General features: G+C 37.8%; 1 protein-coding gene across 3 annotated transcripts in view; it reads right to left on the minus strand.

Moving 5' to 3' along the window:
• SCCRO3 (defective in cullin neddylation 1 domain containing SCCRO3) overlaps positions 1-21280 on the minus strand; it is an 81781-nt gene that overhangs the window by 17937 nt on the left and 42564 nt on the right. For 2 of the 3 annotated variants that reach the window (XM_090387402.1, XM_090387401.1), the window contains exon 3: positions 7068-7128. The exons of the other annotated variant lie outside the window; for it this stretch is intronic. The gene's annotated coding sequence lies outside the window, so the exon portion shown is untranslated. The remainder of the gene's footprint in view (positions 1-7067; positions 7129-21280) is intronic. 3 annotated transcript variants of the gene reach the window in all.

Consider the following 21280-nt stretch of genomic DNA (forward strand, 5'->3'; position numbering starts at 1 on the left):
ACAGGGTCAAACAGCTTTTGTACTGAATCGGCTTTTACAGAATAAACCAACTAGCAACATTTTACTTTTCCCCATTTAAGTTTTGTACATAATTGTCTTCAGTGAAACACTTTCTTGAGAAAGTTCGTCATAAAAAGATAAAGACAAGAGGTATCAAAGTCCGATTTGAATGAGTTCATATTTTACAACTGAGTTTTCACGGTGCAACTGACAGGATCAGAAGAGGCAGCAGGATCAACTATATGAAATAATTCTGTTCTTGTCATGTCAGATAATGGTATTTTACAATTGGCTTTCCACACAGTTTTGCTGACTTCACTGCCATTCCACAAGTTATGATGCACTGGTTTCTTCCTTAACAGAACTTAAAAATTAAAATCGATCTAAAGTCCTTCTTGTCTCTCCCTTTATTCATTTTGTTAAGTTTTGATGCTTGTGAAACAAATTCTAAAACTACTGCTTGTCATATAACATTTTTTTTTTTACAATGTTTTTTAACCAATACAACATAAGGATATATTACTGCAGATAAAACTATTACAAACAATGATTTAAGATGTGCGTGCATACTTCTTTTTCAGAAACATGAGTTACAAAGTCAAGTTATGTATACCACGTTATGTCAAGGATCTGGGTATATTCTTACCACGTGTATGTCATATCCAAAAATTTCATTACTTCATACAGCATGTACCACCCACTTTTTCTTACTATTGAATACACCACGAATTGTCAAACTAATAGAGCAAGCTTATCTGCGAAAAGATCCAAACCTCCCAAGCACTTCCTAATTCATTTCACAAATATACGTGGTCTCAATTCTAATCTCAACGATGTCCATTTCCACTTGCAGTCTGCCAAACCCCATGTACTTTTTCTGACAGAATCTCAGTTATCGGTTGATTCAACTACTGCTCATCTCAGATGCCCAAATTATTCGCTGTATGATTCCTTTCACCTCAAAGGTGATACTTGTGCATATGTCCGTTCTGATATTCCCTGTCAGAGACTTGGCAATTTGGAATCTCCTCTCTTTGATCTTCTCTGGCTTAAAATCTCTCTACCTCATTGTGTCAAATTCATCTGTTGTCTCTACCGTTCTCCCAACTCCACTAATCACTTGGAGCTCTTTGACTTCCTCTCTTTGCAACTTGACTTTCTCCAGTCCAACTTTCCTAACAGTGAGGTAATTTTCCTTGGTGATTTTAATGTTCACAACTCCAGCTGGCTTCCGTTTTTCTAGTCACACCGACCCAGCAGGTCGAGATGCTGAGGCTTTGGCAATAACTAATGACCTAGCACAGATTGTTCATTTACCTACAAGAATACCGGACAATCCTAATCATACAGCCAATACGCTTGATCTTTTTCTCACAAACAACCCTTCTAAGTACACGGTCGAAGTGAGAGGTCCTTTAGGCACTTCAGATCACAACTTGGTGATTGTCTCTTCTCCAATGGAACCTTTATCTCATGGCTATTCCAAACCTCGTGTTGTTTGGTATTACCAGAATGCAAAATGGGATGACCTGCGAGACTTCTTTTCTTCTTTTCCCTTGGTCGGAATATTGTTTCAAAACTTCTGATGTCAACGTTTGCTCAGATCGAGTCAGTGAAATTATTCTTGCAGGAATGGAATCCTTTGTCCCACATTCCACTTTAAAATCTCGTCCTTTATCTAAACCTTGGTTTTCCAATAAATGTGCTAAGGCTGTTCAAGAGAAGAATGTTGCATATCGTAATTGGCTTGTTTCTAATTCTTCAGTTTCATTTTCTGCCTACACCAAAGCTCGCAACAATTGTAAAGCAGTTATTAATCAGTCCAAACTAGAGTTTGAACAGGCTAAGAGTAGAAACCTTGCTTCTTGCCTTAATGGTAGCCGAGCATTCTGGTCTCTTGCCAAAGCTATTGGCCGCAACTTTTGCCCATCTCTGCTCCCACATCTGTCCAAACCAGATGGTTCTGTTGTCACTTCAGCCAAGGAACAAGCTGACCTGCTAGCATCGCATTTTTCTTCCAGCTCATGTATTAATGACCTTGGTAAAACACCTCCCACCATTCCCAACACGGTCCATTCAATGCCTCCTGTGGTCTTCCGTCAAAAGGATATCAGAAGGATTTTGATGAATCTTGACGCTAAGAAAGCTCCAGGTCCTGATGGTCTTTCTCCATTTGTTCTCAAAACCTGTGCTCCTGAACTTACTCCTATTCTTTGCCGCTTTTTTCACCTTCTTATTCCAAAGGTGTTTTTCCTTCTGCTTGGAAATTTGCTCATATCCAGCCAGTTCCTAAAACGGATGACAAATCCCTCCTATCCAATTATCATCCCACTGCAATTACTTCTACTCTTTCTAAAGTAATGGACAAATCAATTAACCGCCAACTCTTAAAACTACCTAGAAACCTTCCGTCTGATCAACGATCGTCAGTATGGATTCCGTCAGTGTCGATCCACTGGTGATATTCTGGCTTATGTTACCCATTTATGGACTAATTCAATGGAAAGGTTCGGTGAAACACAAGTAGGTGCTCTTGACATCTCAAAGAGCTTTTGATCGTGTTTGGCATAAAGGTCTTCTAAACAAGCTTCAATCTTATGGTTTGCCAACTGTTTTTTGTAATTGGTTATCCAGTTTTCTCTCTGATCGCTCACTGAGGGTGATGGTAGATGGCTCTCTGTCTTCTAACTTCTCCACTAATGCCAGTGTCCCCCCAAGGTTCAGTTCTTTTCCCCCACTCTTTTCCTCTTGTATATTAATGACCTTCTTTCATTGACTGGAAATCCTATCTATAGTTTTGCCAATGATAGCACATTGCATTCCACTTTCCATTTTGAGAAACCTTGTCCTGCTCAATCAGCTTCAACTTCTCGAAAATCTGCTACCAATTCCTTAAATGCCGATCTTCAGGTAATTTCTCCAGTGGGGCAAAGACAACTTAGTTGATTTCAACCCTTCTAAAACTGTCTTGTCTTATATCTCGCAAAAAGGATTCTTCTGCTCCTATGCTTATCTTTAGTGACACTCCGATTTCTAGGCAAAATGATATATCTCTTTTGGGTAATCCCCAAAAGAGATATATCAAACAGCTGCTCACTCTGTATAAATCGCAAATCCACCCTGCCATGGAATATTGTTCCCACATCTGGGGTGGTGTCCCCAAAACCTCTCTCAGGCTTCTTGATTCCATTCAGAAGAGGGCAGTTAGGTTAATTAATGATTCATCTCTAACAGTCTCTCTCCACTTGCTTTCTCATAGACGCACTGTTTCTGCTGCTTGCCTCTTTTACAGATACTTCCATGGGCCCTGTTCTTCTGAATTGGCTTCTATAATTCCCGCTCTCTCTTTCAAAACAGTCCGAACACGTGCCCCACCAGCCAACATCCATTTACTGTCCAACTTCAAACCTACAGAACCAACTTTTCATCTTCCGCGTTTATTCATTCAACTGCCGTTTTCTGGTACAACCTTCCTTTATACGTATTTCCTGAAAATTACAATCTGCAGACGTTCAAGTCTAATGTCAACAAATATCTTCTTTCGTCTTCTCAACCTCCAACCCAAGCATGGTACTAAGTACTATAGGTTCTAATACCTCTTGTGTTTGGGGTTCACATAAAAAAAAAAAAAAAAAAGTCCAATTATGGCTATATATGACATTAACTGTAATTTTAAAAGTGACATTCTAAAGAAAGTCAAATTTATTGGGTCAGCAAACTGCACCGAAAAACAAACTCAACTGTGTGTGTGTGTGTGTGTGTGTTTTAAATGAGTGGTAAGCAATCTTTTTGGCACAAGGGCCAATGCAGAAAGAAAAAAAAAAAAAAACAAAAAGGTTTGTAGACTGTAGATGTGATATCTATATTTTTTTACTTATTTATCATTAATGAGACTACAAACTGAACAGTGCTGTCAAACTAAGCAAGTGCCTGTGTTGAGGCAGCCACTATTATTATATATAAAATAAGATTTATTAAAATGTTGAAAAGTGTTTAAATTTACGTTGATGTTTTGTTAGCTGAAACCTAAATCAAATACAGTAAAATACCATTACAACAAATATTGTTTTAATTAAATTTTCACTATAACAAAAATATTTAAGTCTCATGTGAACTTGCCATATTATTAATGCTTTGTAAGTCTCATTTGGATTAAACAGTTTTACCAAAAAATTTTAAGTCAACCAAATTATTTTCAAAGCCCATCTATGTCCAAATGTACTTCCTGGTTTACAATGAAAGAAAAATATTTCCAGTTTGGACTACTCAGAAAATTTTTCTGAGTAGTCCAAATTTGAAATAAGGACACGGGAGCCATCATTTTAAGAACAATATGAAAGTTTTAAAAAATGCAGCAAAATAATTCAATGTTAGACCCTTTTTGAATTTAATTATATGCCTGCTACTTCTGCATGATGCAATTACAGCAATGTTACACAATAACAACAAAAAAAATATATATATATATAAATATAAAAAAAAGTGAAATTATGAATTTTGGTACCTGTAGTTAACCTTTTCTTTCTTTATTTTGTAGAGTAAATTAAAAGGGGAAAAAAAAAAAAAAAAAAGTTGAAAACACAGAAAACATGAACTGGGGCAATAACAAAACGGACCACGTTTTATTCATGATTTCAAGCTCTTCCACTTACCTTCACGTAAGCAGTTCATTTGAATGGGAGGGAAAAAAAGTACAAAATTAGTGATCAAATTCAACTGTGCAAGTTGAACCTTCACATTTTTAATCACCAAAGTTGAATTCCCATATTAATGGAGGTATAATTAAGTTGTATCTTATTGTACTATATTTCTGAATGTGTAGAATTTCTTAGAGAGTATGTTTTCAATCAACAAATTATTTTTACTTTTGTAGTACATGTATTTTGTCAATTTATTTATTACTGATTTTAAAGCCAATATTAAATAAACTAAAGCAGGAATTACTACTTACACATATTATAAAAGTGAAGTAGAATTTATCTGACCAAATGATTCTTTTGAAATAATTTTTAGCTATATTCATTAGAATGAAATTTCAGTACAGCAAAATGATTTGTGCACCCTGTGAAGTTCACTTTAACAGGATTTTACTGTACAGGTAGGTCCTGTTTTACGATGGCCCATTTTACGACTTTTCACATTAATGACTGTTTCAAAATATTACCTGAAAAAATTGAAAATAACAAAAAAATCACAACTCAGTAACACGTTGCAGCAACACCTGCAAGTCCAAACATGCACTAGGCATTTCTTTTGTTTTTCGTGGTGCATTGTGGGTGGAATGATAGCCACGGCAAGGGTTATTATTATTATTATTAATAGCCATATGGTGCAAGGAAGCTTGAGGCTTATGCTGCACCAGGGAAAAAAAAAAAAAAAAAAAAATTCCCAAGTTACCTTGACAGACAGAGAGAGAGAGAGAGAGAGAGAGAGAGAGAGAGAGAGAGAGAGAGAGAGAGAGAGAGAGAGAGAGAGGCAAAAGTAGAAGAGAATCACCAAGAAAGAGAAGAATGATGATATCCAGCTCAGGACCCTGGGTATGCCAAGCCCATACTCACCAAATGTGAGCCCCGGGGTTCTTTGTTTACATTCAGTGTGCCATGTTCGTTTCATTGTGAATTTTCCCTCAATTGTTAACGGGTTACACAGTGTTATTTCTCATTAATAATAATTTTTGTGTAACCATGAGCTCTAAGCGTAGGGCAGTTTCTGTGCCGGGGTGGGGTGGGGGGGTCAAAAAGAGTGTAAAACACTAACAATTAGGGAGAAACTGGATGTGATCATCACATGGAGTCTGGTGAGCATCAGTCGGATGTGTGTAAGGCATTGAGTATAGCACCTTCTACTGTATCAACGATTATGAACAATGTTGATAAAATAAAGCGCGCACACACACACACACACACACACACACACACACACACACAGGGATAACAAGTGTGTCATCCTCCAGAACAACTTATTCATGCAGTGAGACAATGGAAAAAAATGGAGAAATTGTTAGTGTTATGGATTGATGATATAAACCAAAATAACATTCCTGTTGCACAGGTGGTAATTCTGGACAAGGCAAAGTCGTTATTTGACGAAATATGTGAGGAGTCTGGTAGCACTGAAACATTTACGGCCAGCAAAGGGTGGTTTCATCAGTTTAAAAACTGTTGTAAAATTCACAATGTGAAAGTGTGTGATGAGGCTGTTAGTGCTGATATTGCAGTGGTGGAAGAGTATCGTTCCAAATTTAAATGCTTAATATACGAAGGCAACTACCACCCTGATTTAGTTTTTAATGTGGACGAAACAGGTAGTGGAGTCATCTCTAGTATGTATTTACTCAAGTGATGACTCCACAGGACCAAAGTAAAATTTTATTTTATTAATTATTTTATATATAAGTATAAATAAAACATGTGCATTAAATGTTTAAAATATTTAATTATTTATGAAGAACAGAAATATTAGTGCATACTTGGAAAAATTTTGGGAAATTTGGAACCAATCTCATTCTGATTACTTATAATTTGGTCTTGTTTTACGACTTTTCATTTTACGACCTTTTTTGCTGGAACCTAACCATGTCGCAAAATGGGTTCTACCTGTATTGTGATGGTTATTTTATTATTATTATTTTCTTTTATGAGAAATAAATCTTGTTTGATTTGTATTTTCATACTAAAAGTATTAATTGTATTATCAGTAATACAATGTAAAATTACTAAATATTTTTATAGGGATATAATAATTAATTTTTTAAGTTTAATTTTTATTCTTGCTTGTTCCTGAAATTAGATTGTGGGCCACACTGTAAAGCTAGGAGGGCTGCATTGTAGCCTGTGAACCACCTTTTGTTCATCACTGCTTTAGTCTAATGATTCTCAACTAAAAATTAAATGCAGCTTGATAACCTTCACTTAAGGATATGCCACAAATCTGGAGAGGACAGGGCATAAGAGTTATTGAAAAAACCCAAGTGGTCATTATACATTTCATTTCTTTTAGAAACAAAATGCACAGTTTTCAAAAATTTTATCAATAGTTGTTCTTGATTATTACAAAGTGCAACTTACATAGAATATCATATGATTATCTTTTCAAAGCATGCATACTTGTATAGCTTTATCTGAAATCCTATAAAAGATTAAAAGAGTTAACTTATAAGATATATATTTTTTCTAAACTGAAACTGATACAGAATATCTATTCAACACAAATCATTAAAAAAAAAAAAAAGAATAAAAACTGATAAAAATAAATTGTTCACTGCTGCATTGTGATGTATTTCTAGAAGTTTGGATAAAGTAAAAGGTTAGCATCAAATCAGTGTACAAGGGAGAGTGCAGTGTATGAATATTCATTTGATAGCATAAACCAGAGCTGTGATGCTCACAATGAGGTAAACTGCTCTTATTCTTTTATGAATATTCATATATGAAAGCATTTTCCCCCTTTTTTTAGGGTCCACAGTCTAACGAAGGACCCTTATAATGTCACTCGGTTGTCTGTCTGTCACAGCATTGTATCTCTGGAACCGCTCAACCTATTGACTTGAACTTTTGCATGGGTTTGTTGATCAATATGGCATTATGTTGGCCCATCATGTGGGCCAACATAATGCCATACTGATCATTGTTGACAAAAATTTGTCTGAGAAATGGGGGAGGACAAAAAAATTTTGAAAACCTATAGCTTATTACACACCGTTGGACAGATCTCATTTTAAAAATATTTTAAAAATGGCAGCGCCAGACAGGAAAATGGGAGTAATTTTCATGTCCCCCCCTATATAGCTAATGGAGCTAAAAATTTAAAAATCACATTAGCTTTGCATTATTCAATGCTTATCAAGGGAAAACTATTCCAATTGAAATCTATCATTTACTTTTTGTGTTAAAATTAAAAAACTAATTTTTTATTGCACTTCGATAGCACGCTTCTTTATACTAAGTAACTCTCCTTTTGGTGACAAAAAAAGTTGCTAAATAGTTAGTTAATAATTCTATAAAGGTCATTTATAAATTCTGCGATGAGAAGTATTTTTTAACAATTTTAAAAGCTGGAGTTGTCCCAGCAAGGAGGTACTCAGAGAGCCAGTGTTGAGGCGGTGGTGGTGGGGAGTCTTGCACGGCCCTCACTTACCAGTCACTTCTCCCCCAAGACTTTAATTGCTTCTCTAGGAAGAAGTCCGAGTCGCTTCTCCCATCCTTGTTAAACAACGTTTTCGTTAGTGCCTCAGTTTTAGGCCAAGCTGTGGGTACTAGAAACTTTTTTCAGTCACCACAAAGCTCTCTATTTCAGATACTACACTAACAACCATTCGTGACTATGGACCCTTCATCCTGAGTGCCCGGCACTCAGTAGTTGACTGATTTATTTAATTTATGTTTTATATTTCTGCAACTTATGCTGTTATTGCTTAGCCATTTTCCTATGCAAGCTTTGCAAGAAGAATATTTTAAGGTTTCATATATTTTATTACAATTTGAAAATTGTAGGAAAGCCTTCACAACTGCCTCAAAGGTGGGGTGCTTGTAAATGTTGCTGGGAACACATAAACATAATATAAGTGAAAAAAAGAAAAATTCTGTACCAGGCACATAATGTGTCCTTCTGCTAGAATCTTTAATGTGTTTTACATTTAAGAGTCATCAGCAGGCATTAAAAACAATTACATATCAGTTACTGAAAGTATTGGTCTGTGACTACTAAAGTAGGATATATAATTTTTACATTGAAAAGATTTTAGTTCACGACTAAATACACCATCTATAGTTGTTCCATTACGTGTAGTATTTATCAAAAGATCTGATGACGTGTCCAAGTTGAAGAATGTTTTCATAAATGTGCAGAACTCTTTTTCCAGCCTCAGAGTTTAATTGTAAAGAAAAAATTACATTCAATCTGAAAACACCAGGTGACTTGAAACCAGATGCGTTTTCAAATTAATGCATTTCCCAGTTTCTGAAAGTTTTTTTTGTTTAAAAACTTAAGATTTCTTCCGTTTCTAAATTCCTTAGCTTTTCAACAATATGCTATACGTCCACATTATCCTATTTATTACGTGAGAAAATTTCCTTGATCACATGTTCATATTTTCCACTATCCTGGAAAAACTACTGCAATTTTCAGAGATTTGAAAGTTTTTCCTCTAGTACAGAGCTAAGATGAAGAGCTCTGTGCAAAATTTCCTTAAATTTGGTCCAGTAGAAGATAAATTATCGTTGCCATCATACAAGTTACAATAATTCACTTTTGGCGGAAGCTGAAGATGACATCACTTCCATAAAGTTTTTTGCATGATGGTTTTTTGTTACAAAATTTTTAGAATAATGCCAGTAAAGACGTTTTTAGCATCAATAAAAAAAAAAAAAAAAAAAATTATGTACCAGTTAAGTAATCTGGCAAGCTTGAAAACAACTTTAGATCATGACACCATGATTGCTGTAATAAATAAAAATACACTTTTTTTTTGAAACAATCGTTTATTCATTAGACTATTGTAGCTACAGAAATTATTCGTCTATGATAACTAAAATAAGATATATAATTTTTTGATTCAATAGACTTGAGTTCAGTACTAAATACACCATCAATATTGGTTCCGCTGCACACAGTATTATTGATGTATCCAATGATAAATCCAAATTGATGATATTTTCATAATCTTACAAAATTCCTCTCCATTCTCAGAATTCAACTGTATATTGAAATCACCAGCAACTTTAATAGGTAAATGATCCAGTGGTTCAATATTTTCATTTCTTCAATCAAATAAGGTATTAAATTTTTATATATGAAAATGAAGATGCAATCATGAAGATGGGTTCATTGTTGAAATTAAACACTGATCCACAAATGTCACTCATTTTATCTGCCCCACCAGTCACATGTGCAAAAATATGCAAAGTACTGATAATAGTTGAATTTTCACGGTGTATAACTACAATGCCACTACAAACATCGGGTCTTTTGTATTGAGTCACACAATTAAATGATAATAATGGTACAAGGTCATCATTTTCTACCCAAGTTTCAATCAAAACTAATATTTTGCTGTGTTGTAAGACAGAGCCAGTTTCATTTTCATGTGCATGACTATGTAAACTTTGTACATACATTGATGTTATTGTGAAATCTCTGTTATGAAGTAAATATTGTAGAAATGTTAGGTTATTCTTTTTTAAATGATCTATATCCATAGAGTTTGATTACTCATTCCTTTCTGTGGCAGAATGTGAAATCATTGAGGTTTGGTTTGGTTTTTATTGGTGCATTAGCAACTAAGGCTATAATGCACCAAAACCAGGTTATATATAAAAAATTAAGCATTCAGTGACCTAATTAGTTAGGCAACCATGTCAAGATATATGAAGGCCCCCCAAGTTAAAATCCAAGGCACGCAGTTACCTCTTCTAGGACCCAAACCAGAGTCCTAGAATTATCATCGATCATTGACTTACTTTCCTCCCTCATCTTCAGAATCTCCAGGAGTGATTGGGGCTCTCGAAGCACACAATACCCCTTTACTACAAGGCGGTGTTCCTCCCCATAGTCGCGTTCGCTGCAGGGACGTGGTTTCACCGGGCAATTAAGTGTAAAGTTAATGAGAAACTGAACTCTGTCCAATGGGGACTTCTCCTGGCCACCCATCGGATCTGCAGAACAGTCTCCACAGTGGCAACACAAGTCATTGCAGGAGTTCTTCCCCTGGACCTCTTTGTAGAGAATACGGAAGAGGATTTCTTCCGTATTTTACAGAATACGGAAGAGGATTTCTGCAGCCATCCTAAGCATCCACCTTAACTTAGACACAAACATGAAAAGAGAGAAGCTGCACTGCTATAATGAGCTAGTCCACATATGGCAGACACGATGGGACACAACCAACAAGGGACTAGTCACGAAAACCTTCATACCAGATGTTACCTTTGCCGTGGCAAAATCCATGACAAAATGGTTTACTCTCATGACGGAAACCTCCTGTCTAGTCACAGGACATGGGGCCCTCAATGAGAAATTGTTTCAATTTAGGCTTGTGGAGTCAGACCTTTGTTTCTGTGGAGAAGGAGAACTAGTCCCACATACTCTTCGACTGTGCAATATAAGATGAATCCAGAGAAAAGCAGAGATATAAAGTCCAGGGATTCTCCTCAACTGTAGTGGAACAACTAATTCAAACACGAAGTAACCTTGCAGCACTCCAGGCCTTTGCAAATGAAGTTTCTGCTCGAAGGAAGAGGCTTATTCTGGGGGCGAATCCGGTTCTGCCCCAGATCAATGAAGTCTGAAGATAAAATTGGACAATAAGATTCGTTTTACGAAGAAGACCTGGACAACACTTAGTGTTTAAAAGTCTGTTTTTGATGTTAGAGTTCTTGATAGCCACAGTTGTTTAAGATATGGATGAGTTGCTAATGTAAATTTTGTTGTTGTTGTTTTTAATTAATTTATTTATTTAATTAATTTATATATTTTATGTTTTTACAATGTTTTATTTATTTATTTACTTTATGAAAGATGTAAGATACTCAGTTGAGAGTTGTCAGGCAGATTTGAACTTACGTTCTGGGTTTTACGTTTATTTTTAATAAAAAATAAAAAGTCAAGATATATAATAATATAGGTATAAAAGGTAAATTTTAAATACGAGTAAAACCATTTAATGATTTTAAATGGCTAAAAACAGCAGATACATGGTAATTGTTGGATAAAATCTGACTGAGTGTATAAGGCTAAGTCAGACACTAAAGGCGGTAAAATATAAATCACATTCGTGTCTACAATGTGGACACTCGGTTAAAATGTGACGAATACTTAAAATGGTGCCACATTTCTCACACATAGGACAGTAACCTGCCCTCAGCAGAAATGCATGTGTAAAATGACAGTGTCCCATGTGGAGGCAAGCTAGAACAACTTCCTCTCTGCAGTTCCTGCGCAGACTAGACTGCCAGCGTTGGATTACAGGCTTTACCTGATAGAGCTTGTTTGTGACTTGCTCATGCCAAGATTGTTGCCATTGGGAGTAATTTAGCATGTATTAGCTACCTGTAGTCTGTTTTTTTTTTTTCTGGTAGTTGTTGGCGCATCGGCATCTGTGACCATAATGCACCTCTGAAGGTTTTTGCAGTACTTTGATCCAAGCCCGAGGCGGGATTCGAACCCGCAATCTTTGGGTTTCCAGGCAGGCACTTTACCCACCCAGCTAGCCCGGTCGGCACCTGTAGTCTGTATATGGGACTAAGATGCAATATGTGTTGTGGGATTCTGGCGATCTGGCCACAGCACCTGCCAGTTCATTTCCCCCGATCCCAATGTGGCTTGGAATCCAGCAGAAACAAATGTTGAAAGAACACTCAGACAAAGTGTAGCGTCTGCTGAATCCAGTCACAAATGGATGAGGATTATACCTCAACCCCGATAAAGAATGCAGTGTACGTAGAGAGTCAATGTACACCATACAACTTTGAATACCTATGGGTTTTAATGTGGTCCAAGGCTAACTCTATAGCATACAACTCAGCTGTATATATGCTGCATTCTTGGGGAATCATTCCAGATATAGAATGATCTGGAAAGATAGCAGCAGATCCAACAGAGAACTCCAACTTCGAGCCATCAGTGAACACAGGCAAGAAGTTGGAATATTCAACTCAGTGGGCAGCGTAGAGTTGTTGGTAGACAGAAGATGGAGTTATGGATTTACCCCAATTTTTAATGGAGAAGTCGCATGATGGTAAGTGAGAATGCCCGGGTGGAAGTGGTTGCCTTGGTGACTGGACAACATTGTCTACCATGGTGTCAAGCTCTCTTGGACACTGATATCGAATGGCCGGTTGGTAGCCTGACAAGTGTCGTATAGGTTTTCCCATCGTGGCTTGAAAATGGATGTCCACGTAGGATTGTCTGACAGGGATTTTAATTTAAAGGTATATTTTAAATAAGGCTATAAAAACTCTGGACAGGGGATGTTCTAAATGCTCAAGTAGCAATACGGATGGCTTGGTGGTGAACTGGGTCTAGCCACCTAAGTATGCTGTTTCTAGCCAATGCTGCTATGGATAAAGGGGTGGTTGAGGGGGAGAAGACAGAGAGTGGTAATCAATGGACACTGCTCATCGTGGACTAATGTTATTAGTGGAGTCCCACAGGGCTCAGTGTTGGGTCCATTATTGTTTTCTGTATTTATAAATGATATTGATGATGGTATATCAAGCTTAATGTCCAAGTTTGCAGATGATACAAAGGTTGGCAGGGTTGTCAAGGACACTACTGACACTATGCTGCTGCAACAGGATCTGGAAAGGTTGAGCAGATGGGCTGAGAGGTGGCAAATGAAGTTTAACATTGACAAATGTAAAGTACTACACATGGGAAACAGCAACCCCAGAGCAACGTATCAACTCTGTGGTACTACACTGACAGTAGTAGAGAATGAAAGGGACTTGGGGGTGATTGTGCAGGCAGATATGAAGTTCTCTGAGCAGTGCAGACGGGCTGCAAGAGTAGCTCATGGAGTATTGTCAATGATATACAGGAATTTTTCCAGCAGTGATAAGGAGGTGATTATTCCATTGTATAAGGCAATGGTCAGGCCGCACCTAGAATACTGTATACAGGTCTGGAGGCCTCATTTCAAGAAGGATGTAGAGCTGCTGGAACGAGTACAGAGAAGGGCAACAAGATTAGTGAATGGAACAAAGGGGTGCTCTTACGAAGAAAGGCTTAAGTTTTGCAAATTACAGTGTCTGGAGACTAGGCACCAGCGAGGTGATCTGATAGAGGTGTATAAAGCCTTGAATGGTTTAAGCATGCTCAATGCTGATGGGATTCTTCCTCTAGCTCAGAAAAATCACCTGAGAGGGCATAAATTCAAATTGAGGAAAGACAGATGTAGGATAGACGTGCGGAAATTTTCCTTTAGCCAGCGGGTGGTTGGTTGGTGGAACGGACTGCCATCCCTTGTGGTGGAGGTTGATAGCCTAAATAAGTTTAAGGCTCAGCTGGACAGGTATTTTGAACGAACAGAGGGGTGAAGTGGAAGTGGTTTTTTTTTTTTTTTTTTTTTGGCTGATGCTGCATAAGCTTGCTTTCTTGCATCAAATGCCTCTACTAATGCTAATGCTAATAGTCCGGAAATGTCTCTTCGACATAGATTCAATTATAAAGACAGAGCAAATGATCCATGGATTCCAATTAAAGGTGTTTAATCATCTCGTAATGGATGTAGTCTGGCTCAACAGCACTAGCCTTGGATAGCAAGTGCTGCTTTCAGCTCCCATTGTGTAAAGGACTGATTGTATTCCTCGCAATTGTTAGAAGACAGCTTCAGGTGATGTTTTTCTGATCTTTGTTTGAGCGCGAGGAACTCTGGGGGTACGATGTTTCTGAAGACACATTAGCAAATGTCTTCCCGAGAGTATTTGCAATTGCAGTTAGATCTGCAATTGTACATCCATTATGTTCCAGGATCGATGAAGGGTGTGAGGTGTATTTGCCCTTCATTTTCCGAACTTTGTCCCAGATGGCTTTGGGATTGGCAACCTGTGTGAGTGAAGATGAAAAATCGGATCCAAGATTCCTTTTGGCTCTGATGTACCGTGCTTTGGTCGTGCATGTTTGAAGGCTATTAAATTATCTGTGGTGGGGTAACGACAAAATATTCCCCATGCTTTGTTTTGAGCCTTCCTAGCTGCTGTGCATTCTCCATTCCTTCATGGTTTTGGAAAACGTGGAAAGCAGGATGACGTCCTTGGGATTGCAACTGCCACTGCCTGGACCATACTTTCTGTGATGTGCTTTACTGACTCATTAATTGGCTCTTGGCTGACTGTAGTGGTATTGAACGTTGCCAGATGACAAAAGGCATTCCAGTTGGCGTGATTGGTCTTCCAACGTGGTATCCTCTATTGGTGACATTGTCTCCCATAAGAAATTGTAGATAACACGGGGGAAGTGATCACTACCATAAAGGTTTCTTCAATCGACCATGTACTCAGAGGCAGGAGGGAAGCAAAGCAGATGGAAAGATCAATGGCAGAAAATTTACAGGTAGCTGTGTGGAAAAAGGTGTTAGATCCCACATTTACAAGGGCCAGATCATTGTTTTCAAGCAATCGCTCGATAATCCGACCTCTTCTATTGATGTCAGAACTACCCCACAGAGTATTATGTCTGTTGAAATCCCCTAATAATAGAAAAAGGGGTGGCAATTGCTTAATGAGATCATCAAGGTCTGCTTGGGGGATGTCGTTCCCAGGTGGCAAATAGATGGAGCAAACAGTTAAAAGGAACCCTACTGTAAGACAAACTGCTACAGCCTCTAGGTTAGTGGTAAGTGGCATAGCTTGAAAAGAGGGGGGGGGGGGTTACCCACAAGAATGGTGACTCCTCCATGGGCAGGTCCATCCCTAGCTCTGTCTCTGCGAATAACTGAGCAGTTACGTAAGTAAGGGTCCTCATTTGCCTTTAAATATGTCTCCTGTAAGCAAAAGCAAGTTGGCTCATGCTTACTCAGGAGAGCCTTGATGTCATCTCTATTTCTATGGAATCCATGGCAATTCCATTGCAGAAATTTAAATGTACACATTATTTAGATTTATTGAGTCCATCTGGTGGCTTCCGAAGGGCTAAGGGCTTCATTTTCTCAGTCCTGGATTTATCTCTCTTTGGAAAGACTGGACGTTGGCCTGTATCCATACCTCCTCCTTCTTTCGCAAAGAGTTCCAGGACAGACTCGTCCTGTACCTCCTTATCTTCTACATCCATTGTCTCTTGGATTGTAGTTGGCTGTTCCCCTTTCTTCGGAGTTTCTTTAGCACTGTGCTTTGGAAGTGGTGGAGCACTAGGAGGTATGGATATAGGAGTGACGGCTGACTGATTTTTGAGTGAGCTTTTGGGAACTTAATAAATAGCATGCAATGGGGGTAAATGACCCTTGATGGAATAGTCACATCAGTCTGAGTACCGATGGTGATTTTCCCAGAAGCTTTCTGGGCATATGAGGGCTTGGCGCTATTTATTGGTTGGATGCGTTTTCTGGCCTCCTGATAGATGTTTAGCTCTGTTTTTAGTTTTTGAATTTCCTTTTCATCCTTCCATCACTGGCATGCTCGAGAGTATGCAGAGTGTTCTTGGCAGTTAGTACAACTTTGCTTAGAAACTAAACATTCCTTGCTCTTGTGGTCTTTAGCACCACAGCGAGCACAGGCAGAGGTGCCAAGACAAGCTGTTTCAGAGTGGCCATACTTTTGGCATTTAAAACACCTCAGTGGGTTTGGAATATAAATCCTCACTGGGCAGTTTAAATAGCCTGCCTTTATGGAACTTGGAGGCCGTGGGGTGTTGAATGTTAGGATGAGAACTCGGGTAGGGACAAGATTCTCATCCTTCTGCATCGATATTCTTTTGACAGCCGTCACTCCTTGGTCTTTAAGTTCAGAGCAGATCTCTTCAGAAACATGAAGAAAGTCCCACTCTGATATGACACCACGTGAAAAATTCGAGGTTTTATGGAGGGTAATGATAATGGGTAATCCCCTTAACAATGTGACTTTCAATATTTGCTGTGCATGTTTTTGGCTTGCAGCCTCAACTAAAATGTCTGCAGAACGTAGCCTTTTGACAGATTTTGGAGATCCTGTCAACCCTTCTAATCCTTTCTGAACGAAGGGTGACATTTTCCCGAGTGCCTGCTCTCCAGTGGAATGGAGAATGAGGAAAAGCAGTGTTACAGATGGTGATCTATCCTCAGTTCTGGCCTTTTTGAGCTGCAGTTATCGGTATTTTCTGATCAGTTAGGTAGGGGCCTTGCTGGGGCCCCCAGAAGAAATAGAATTTAAATTACTCATATGAGTAAGATAACAATTTCCAATGCCCTAAGTACCTCACCCACCACAGAGCCCTACGAGGGTACACCCGCTTTGATCCCATCTCAAGGACCAAAGGGAGGGAGACTTATTGGAATGCAGTTGACTCTAGCAGTAAGAACCACCCGCTGATTGATCCCAGTAGGGCTGGCCCGGGACCACCAGTCTTGTCGAAGCAGGAACTGAAGTGGTGTATCAAGGCTGGGCCCCTCAACCACCAGGATCCCCCTTTCCGAGTTTCCATGAGTTGCGGAGCACGGCTGCACACGCCAGATTCCAATGATGTAACCCTGGAACCAAGGTATGGGCGTTGGATCCAAGTGACGCTAATCTGGTATAGTCAAGGGGAAATCATTACGAGGATTGGTTATTATAAACCCACCAATGAGGTCACATGAGATAACACTACATATACAAGTTACCATTGGTGATTTTTGCCATAATCATATACCACTTCAAAGGTTCCCCCTCGAGATTTATGTATAGTTTTAACTATACATAAATGTATTTGGACATGCAGACCAAAGAAAATTGAGTGCATCTGCACATCAATCATCTATTATTCTTACACGGAATTACCGTTGACTGTTTAACAACAGGCATACATCCATTGGGTACAGATTTATCTTTCATATATCGTTTATACTGCAATTGAAGATTGCACCTTATTTTTTTTTTCTTGTGATATTTCATCCACACTTGTTTGGAGTTTCTTCTTCTTCTTCATACTAGATATACAGGTAACCCTCGTATAACATGGTAGTTAGGTTCCTATGAAATATCATGTAGTGCGAAACCATGTTATACGGGACTAAGAACCAGTACAAAAAGAGGGGGATTACGTTCCAAAAGCTAACAAAAATACATTTTTTATTTCTATCGGAAAATTAATTTTTATTAAAAATATTAATAACTGAACAAATGCCTTACAAACTGTGATAGGTAATATGTCAGTTAATGTACGTTCATTTAATTTTCTTCCTCTTCATTGCTGCTAAGCACAATCAAACGAAAATGTTTTCTCTATTGCAGAATATCTTCACCTCTGAACTTTCTTCTGCAGCATCTATATTTCATGTATCTTCTGATCTCTTTAAAAAATCAGTATTCTGGGATTGTCTGCTTTTACTTGATAGATCTTTGTAAATTGCATAGTATGGAGCTAAGCATTTTTGAAGCTCCTTTTGAACTTTTGTACTCCTTTCAGTTGAAGGATCTGCATTCAAAAAATAAGATTCTCATTGCTCAACTAAGTTTATATCTTCCTGTATGCGCTTTTTAGTATAAAAATTTCGAACTTCCAAATTTTCATCTGCACTATCATCTGAATTTATTTGGTTTACCTCTGATTTCCACCAAATCCGCTTTGCCAGCCTCTTTTTCTACCAGTAATTCGTGAACATCTTTAGTAGTCATATCATCAAAACCTTCCCTTCCTACCGACTTAGCAAGTTCTACTATCACAGCAATACTGTTTTCTGCCGGTTAGACCATATTTCCCAAATGAACTGACTCTGGCTATAGTCAGTTCATTTTTCCAACACGCATTTAATGCTGACGGTTTTTCAACACACATTTAATGCTGAGCAATGAAGATATGATTCCAATACAGTCCACAACTGAAAAATGTTTCCATGCTTCCATCACTTCAATAGATTCTGAATCAATTTTTTCCAAAATCCATTGTAACAATTTTCTGATGTAATGAGTTTTAAAGGTAGATATAATGCCTTGATCTAATGGCTGAATTAAAGAAGTTGTATTAGGTGGAAGGAACACTACTTCGATATTTTGGATGGCCTGGTGCATTATCCACTAGTAATAAAACTGTCAAATCTAGATTTTTCCACTTTAAATAGTTTTCCATAGCCAGCACAAAACAATTTAGAAACCATTCTTTAAAGATGAAATGCTCAAAAATACTGTGTTATGGGAGGTTTCACAATTCTCTAACCATGTTAGAACGAAACTGCTTTATATAGGTACCGTGTTGTGCAAAGATTTGCCGCAATTTATCAATCGTGTTATAGTGAAACTGTGTTGTACAAGTACCATGTTATACGGGGGGTTGTCTGTACCAATTGCACCATTTAAACAGCGGGAACTCCGCTGTTTCAGTCATTGCCATTTTATGAATTTTATCCCTGGTACATAACCCAGGCAACAACTTCATGCATTCCTTCCCGAGATAAAACAATAATTAGTGCAATTTATGCCTCTCATATGTATAGTCTGAACAAGAGTAAGAATCCCATCAGCATTTAGTTTGCTCAATCCATTCAAAGCCTCAAACACCTCGATTGTGGTAGGCGACTTTCATCAACCGGTGAAATACCACCACTTTGCTTATTCGAGGCTTGAAGTGGTGAAACCCATGTTTAGTCTCTAGAGCAAAGTTTCCGGCACCCCCCCTCCCCCCATACTTCTCCTTCAACCCATGCACGGTACTAAGTACTATAGCTTTTGATACCTTTCGTGTTTGGAATTTTCATAAAAAAAAAAAATAAAAAATAATAAGATCACCTCATAGGTGTCTAGCCTCCAGATGCTGCAATTTGCAGAACTGAAGCTTTTCTTGGTAAGATCATCCCTCTGTTACCTTCACCAATTTTGTTGCCCTTCTCTGTACCCACTCCAGCAACTCTACATCCTTCCTTCCTAAAAATGAGGCCTGCAGACTTCATTTTTATATGCAATACTCAAAGTATGGCCTAACCATTGCGATGGAATAATTACCTCCTTATCCCTGCTACCAAAATTCCTGTATATATCACTGATAAAACCCTGTGATCTGTCCTGGCAACCTCTCTGCACTGCTCAGAGAACATCATATCTGACTGCACAATTACCTCCGGGGGTCTTTTTCATTTTCCACCACCTCGAGTGTAGTACCACACTGTTGGTACCTTATTCTGAGATGACTGCTGCCGATGTGCAGTACTTTGTATTAAACTTCAACTGCCATTTCTCAGCTGAAATGATATAATATTTCTAGATCTTGTTACAGTAGTGGACAAATCTGATTCATCCCCTTCCTCCTAGCATTTACATAAATAAAGAAGTCTTTGCTGTTTTTCTTTGTATCCTTCACCAAAGATTCTTGTAATCTACCATAGGCTTCTGTGTTGCCTGATAATTTATATACATCCATGCATTTTCCTTAGATGCCATGAGTCATCAATTTATCTAACATCCATTTAGCCTATACCTTGAAGCATATTTCTTAGTTGGCATGAAAAGCCTAATAGCTTTTATAATTAATTATTTAAATGCTTCCTATTTAGAATTTGCTGATGGTAACATCACCAGTTGGTCACATTGTATAGAATCTAAAAACTGTCTGAGACCACTGCAGTCACCTTTACAAAAGCAAAAACCCTTCCCTTTACCCCTGGTAGTTATATCTTTAAGTAAATCCTACATCAGTACATTGTGATCACTGCCACTAAGTGGTTCCTTTATCTGCAGATTCTTAATGCATGAATAATCATTACTGATAATCAGATCAAGAGAACAGTCATCAAATATATCCACAAAAGTCTTGCTAGTCTGCGTGATCAACCCACAAGTTCCAGTCAATATCTGGAAAGTTAATATCCCCCCCCCCCACATAAGACATTCTAATTTAGTGATCCACTCAATTTCTCTGTACAGCGGGTCGTTGTTATTATAGACATTAACATTGTTATTCTTTAGAAACAACAGAATACCATGGTGCCATAAACAACATGCACCTTCTTTCGGAAAAAACCTTGATTCAATAAGTTTAAGTTCTTTGGAAGTTAATGCTTCTCCATTATCTATTTTCGTAAATAATACCGAGAACGTACTATCAGACTGTTGCACAACTTGTACATGTTCATGAAACTGTTATGAGTGCCATAATATTGGATTGGCAAAACTTTTTTAAAGGTTTATATGGCTGTTGCCCACATAGGAGATAATTGGTGTAAATCTCCTATAAAATACATGTTCATACCTCTCAATGAGAATTCCTGTTATCTGCTTTAGGCATATATCTATAATAGATAACAATTCTACACTTATCATACTAACTTCAATTATAATTGCACATACATGTTGAAAGGCAGTTCTATATTTTTGGATGCTTTCATTAGCAAGTGGCCGGTTATTCAACAGAGATATGCAATGCAGAATGAACAGTTGTAGCATCAATTGCTACAGCCGCTTTCTCCGTAGAGGCACATGTGATATATGCTTTGTGTATATGTGACGAATTTGAGAAATGATTATATATTTTCAACAATAGTCTGATAGTGAATTTCTTTCTACATACCACTGGTCCCGTGGGAAAACTTGTTTTGGTTCACGTTCTCTATTTCACGATATATAACTTCAAACAATAATGTGTTATTCTTTATTTGTATAACTAATTAATCAACAGTATTCTTCGG

Source organism: Mastigoproctus giganteus, chromosome 13 (genome assembly GCF_048544385.1).
Source record: "Mastigoproctus giganteus isolate SK-2022 chromosome 13, ASM4854438v1, whole genome shotgun sequence".
Lineage (NCBI taxonomy): Eukaryota > Metazoa > Arthropoda > Arachnida > Uropygi > Thelyphonidae > Mastigoproctus > Mastigoproctus giganteus.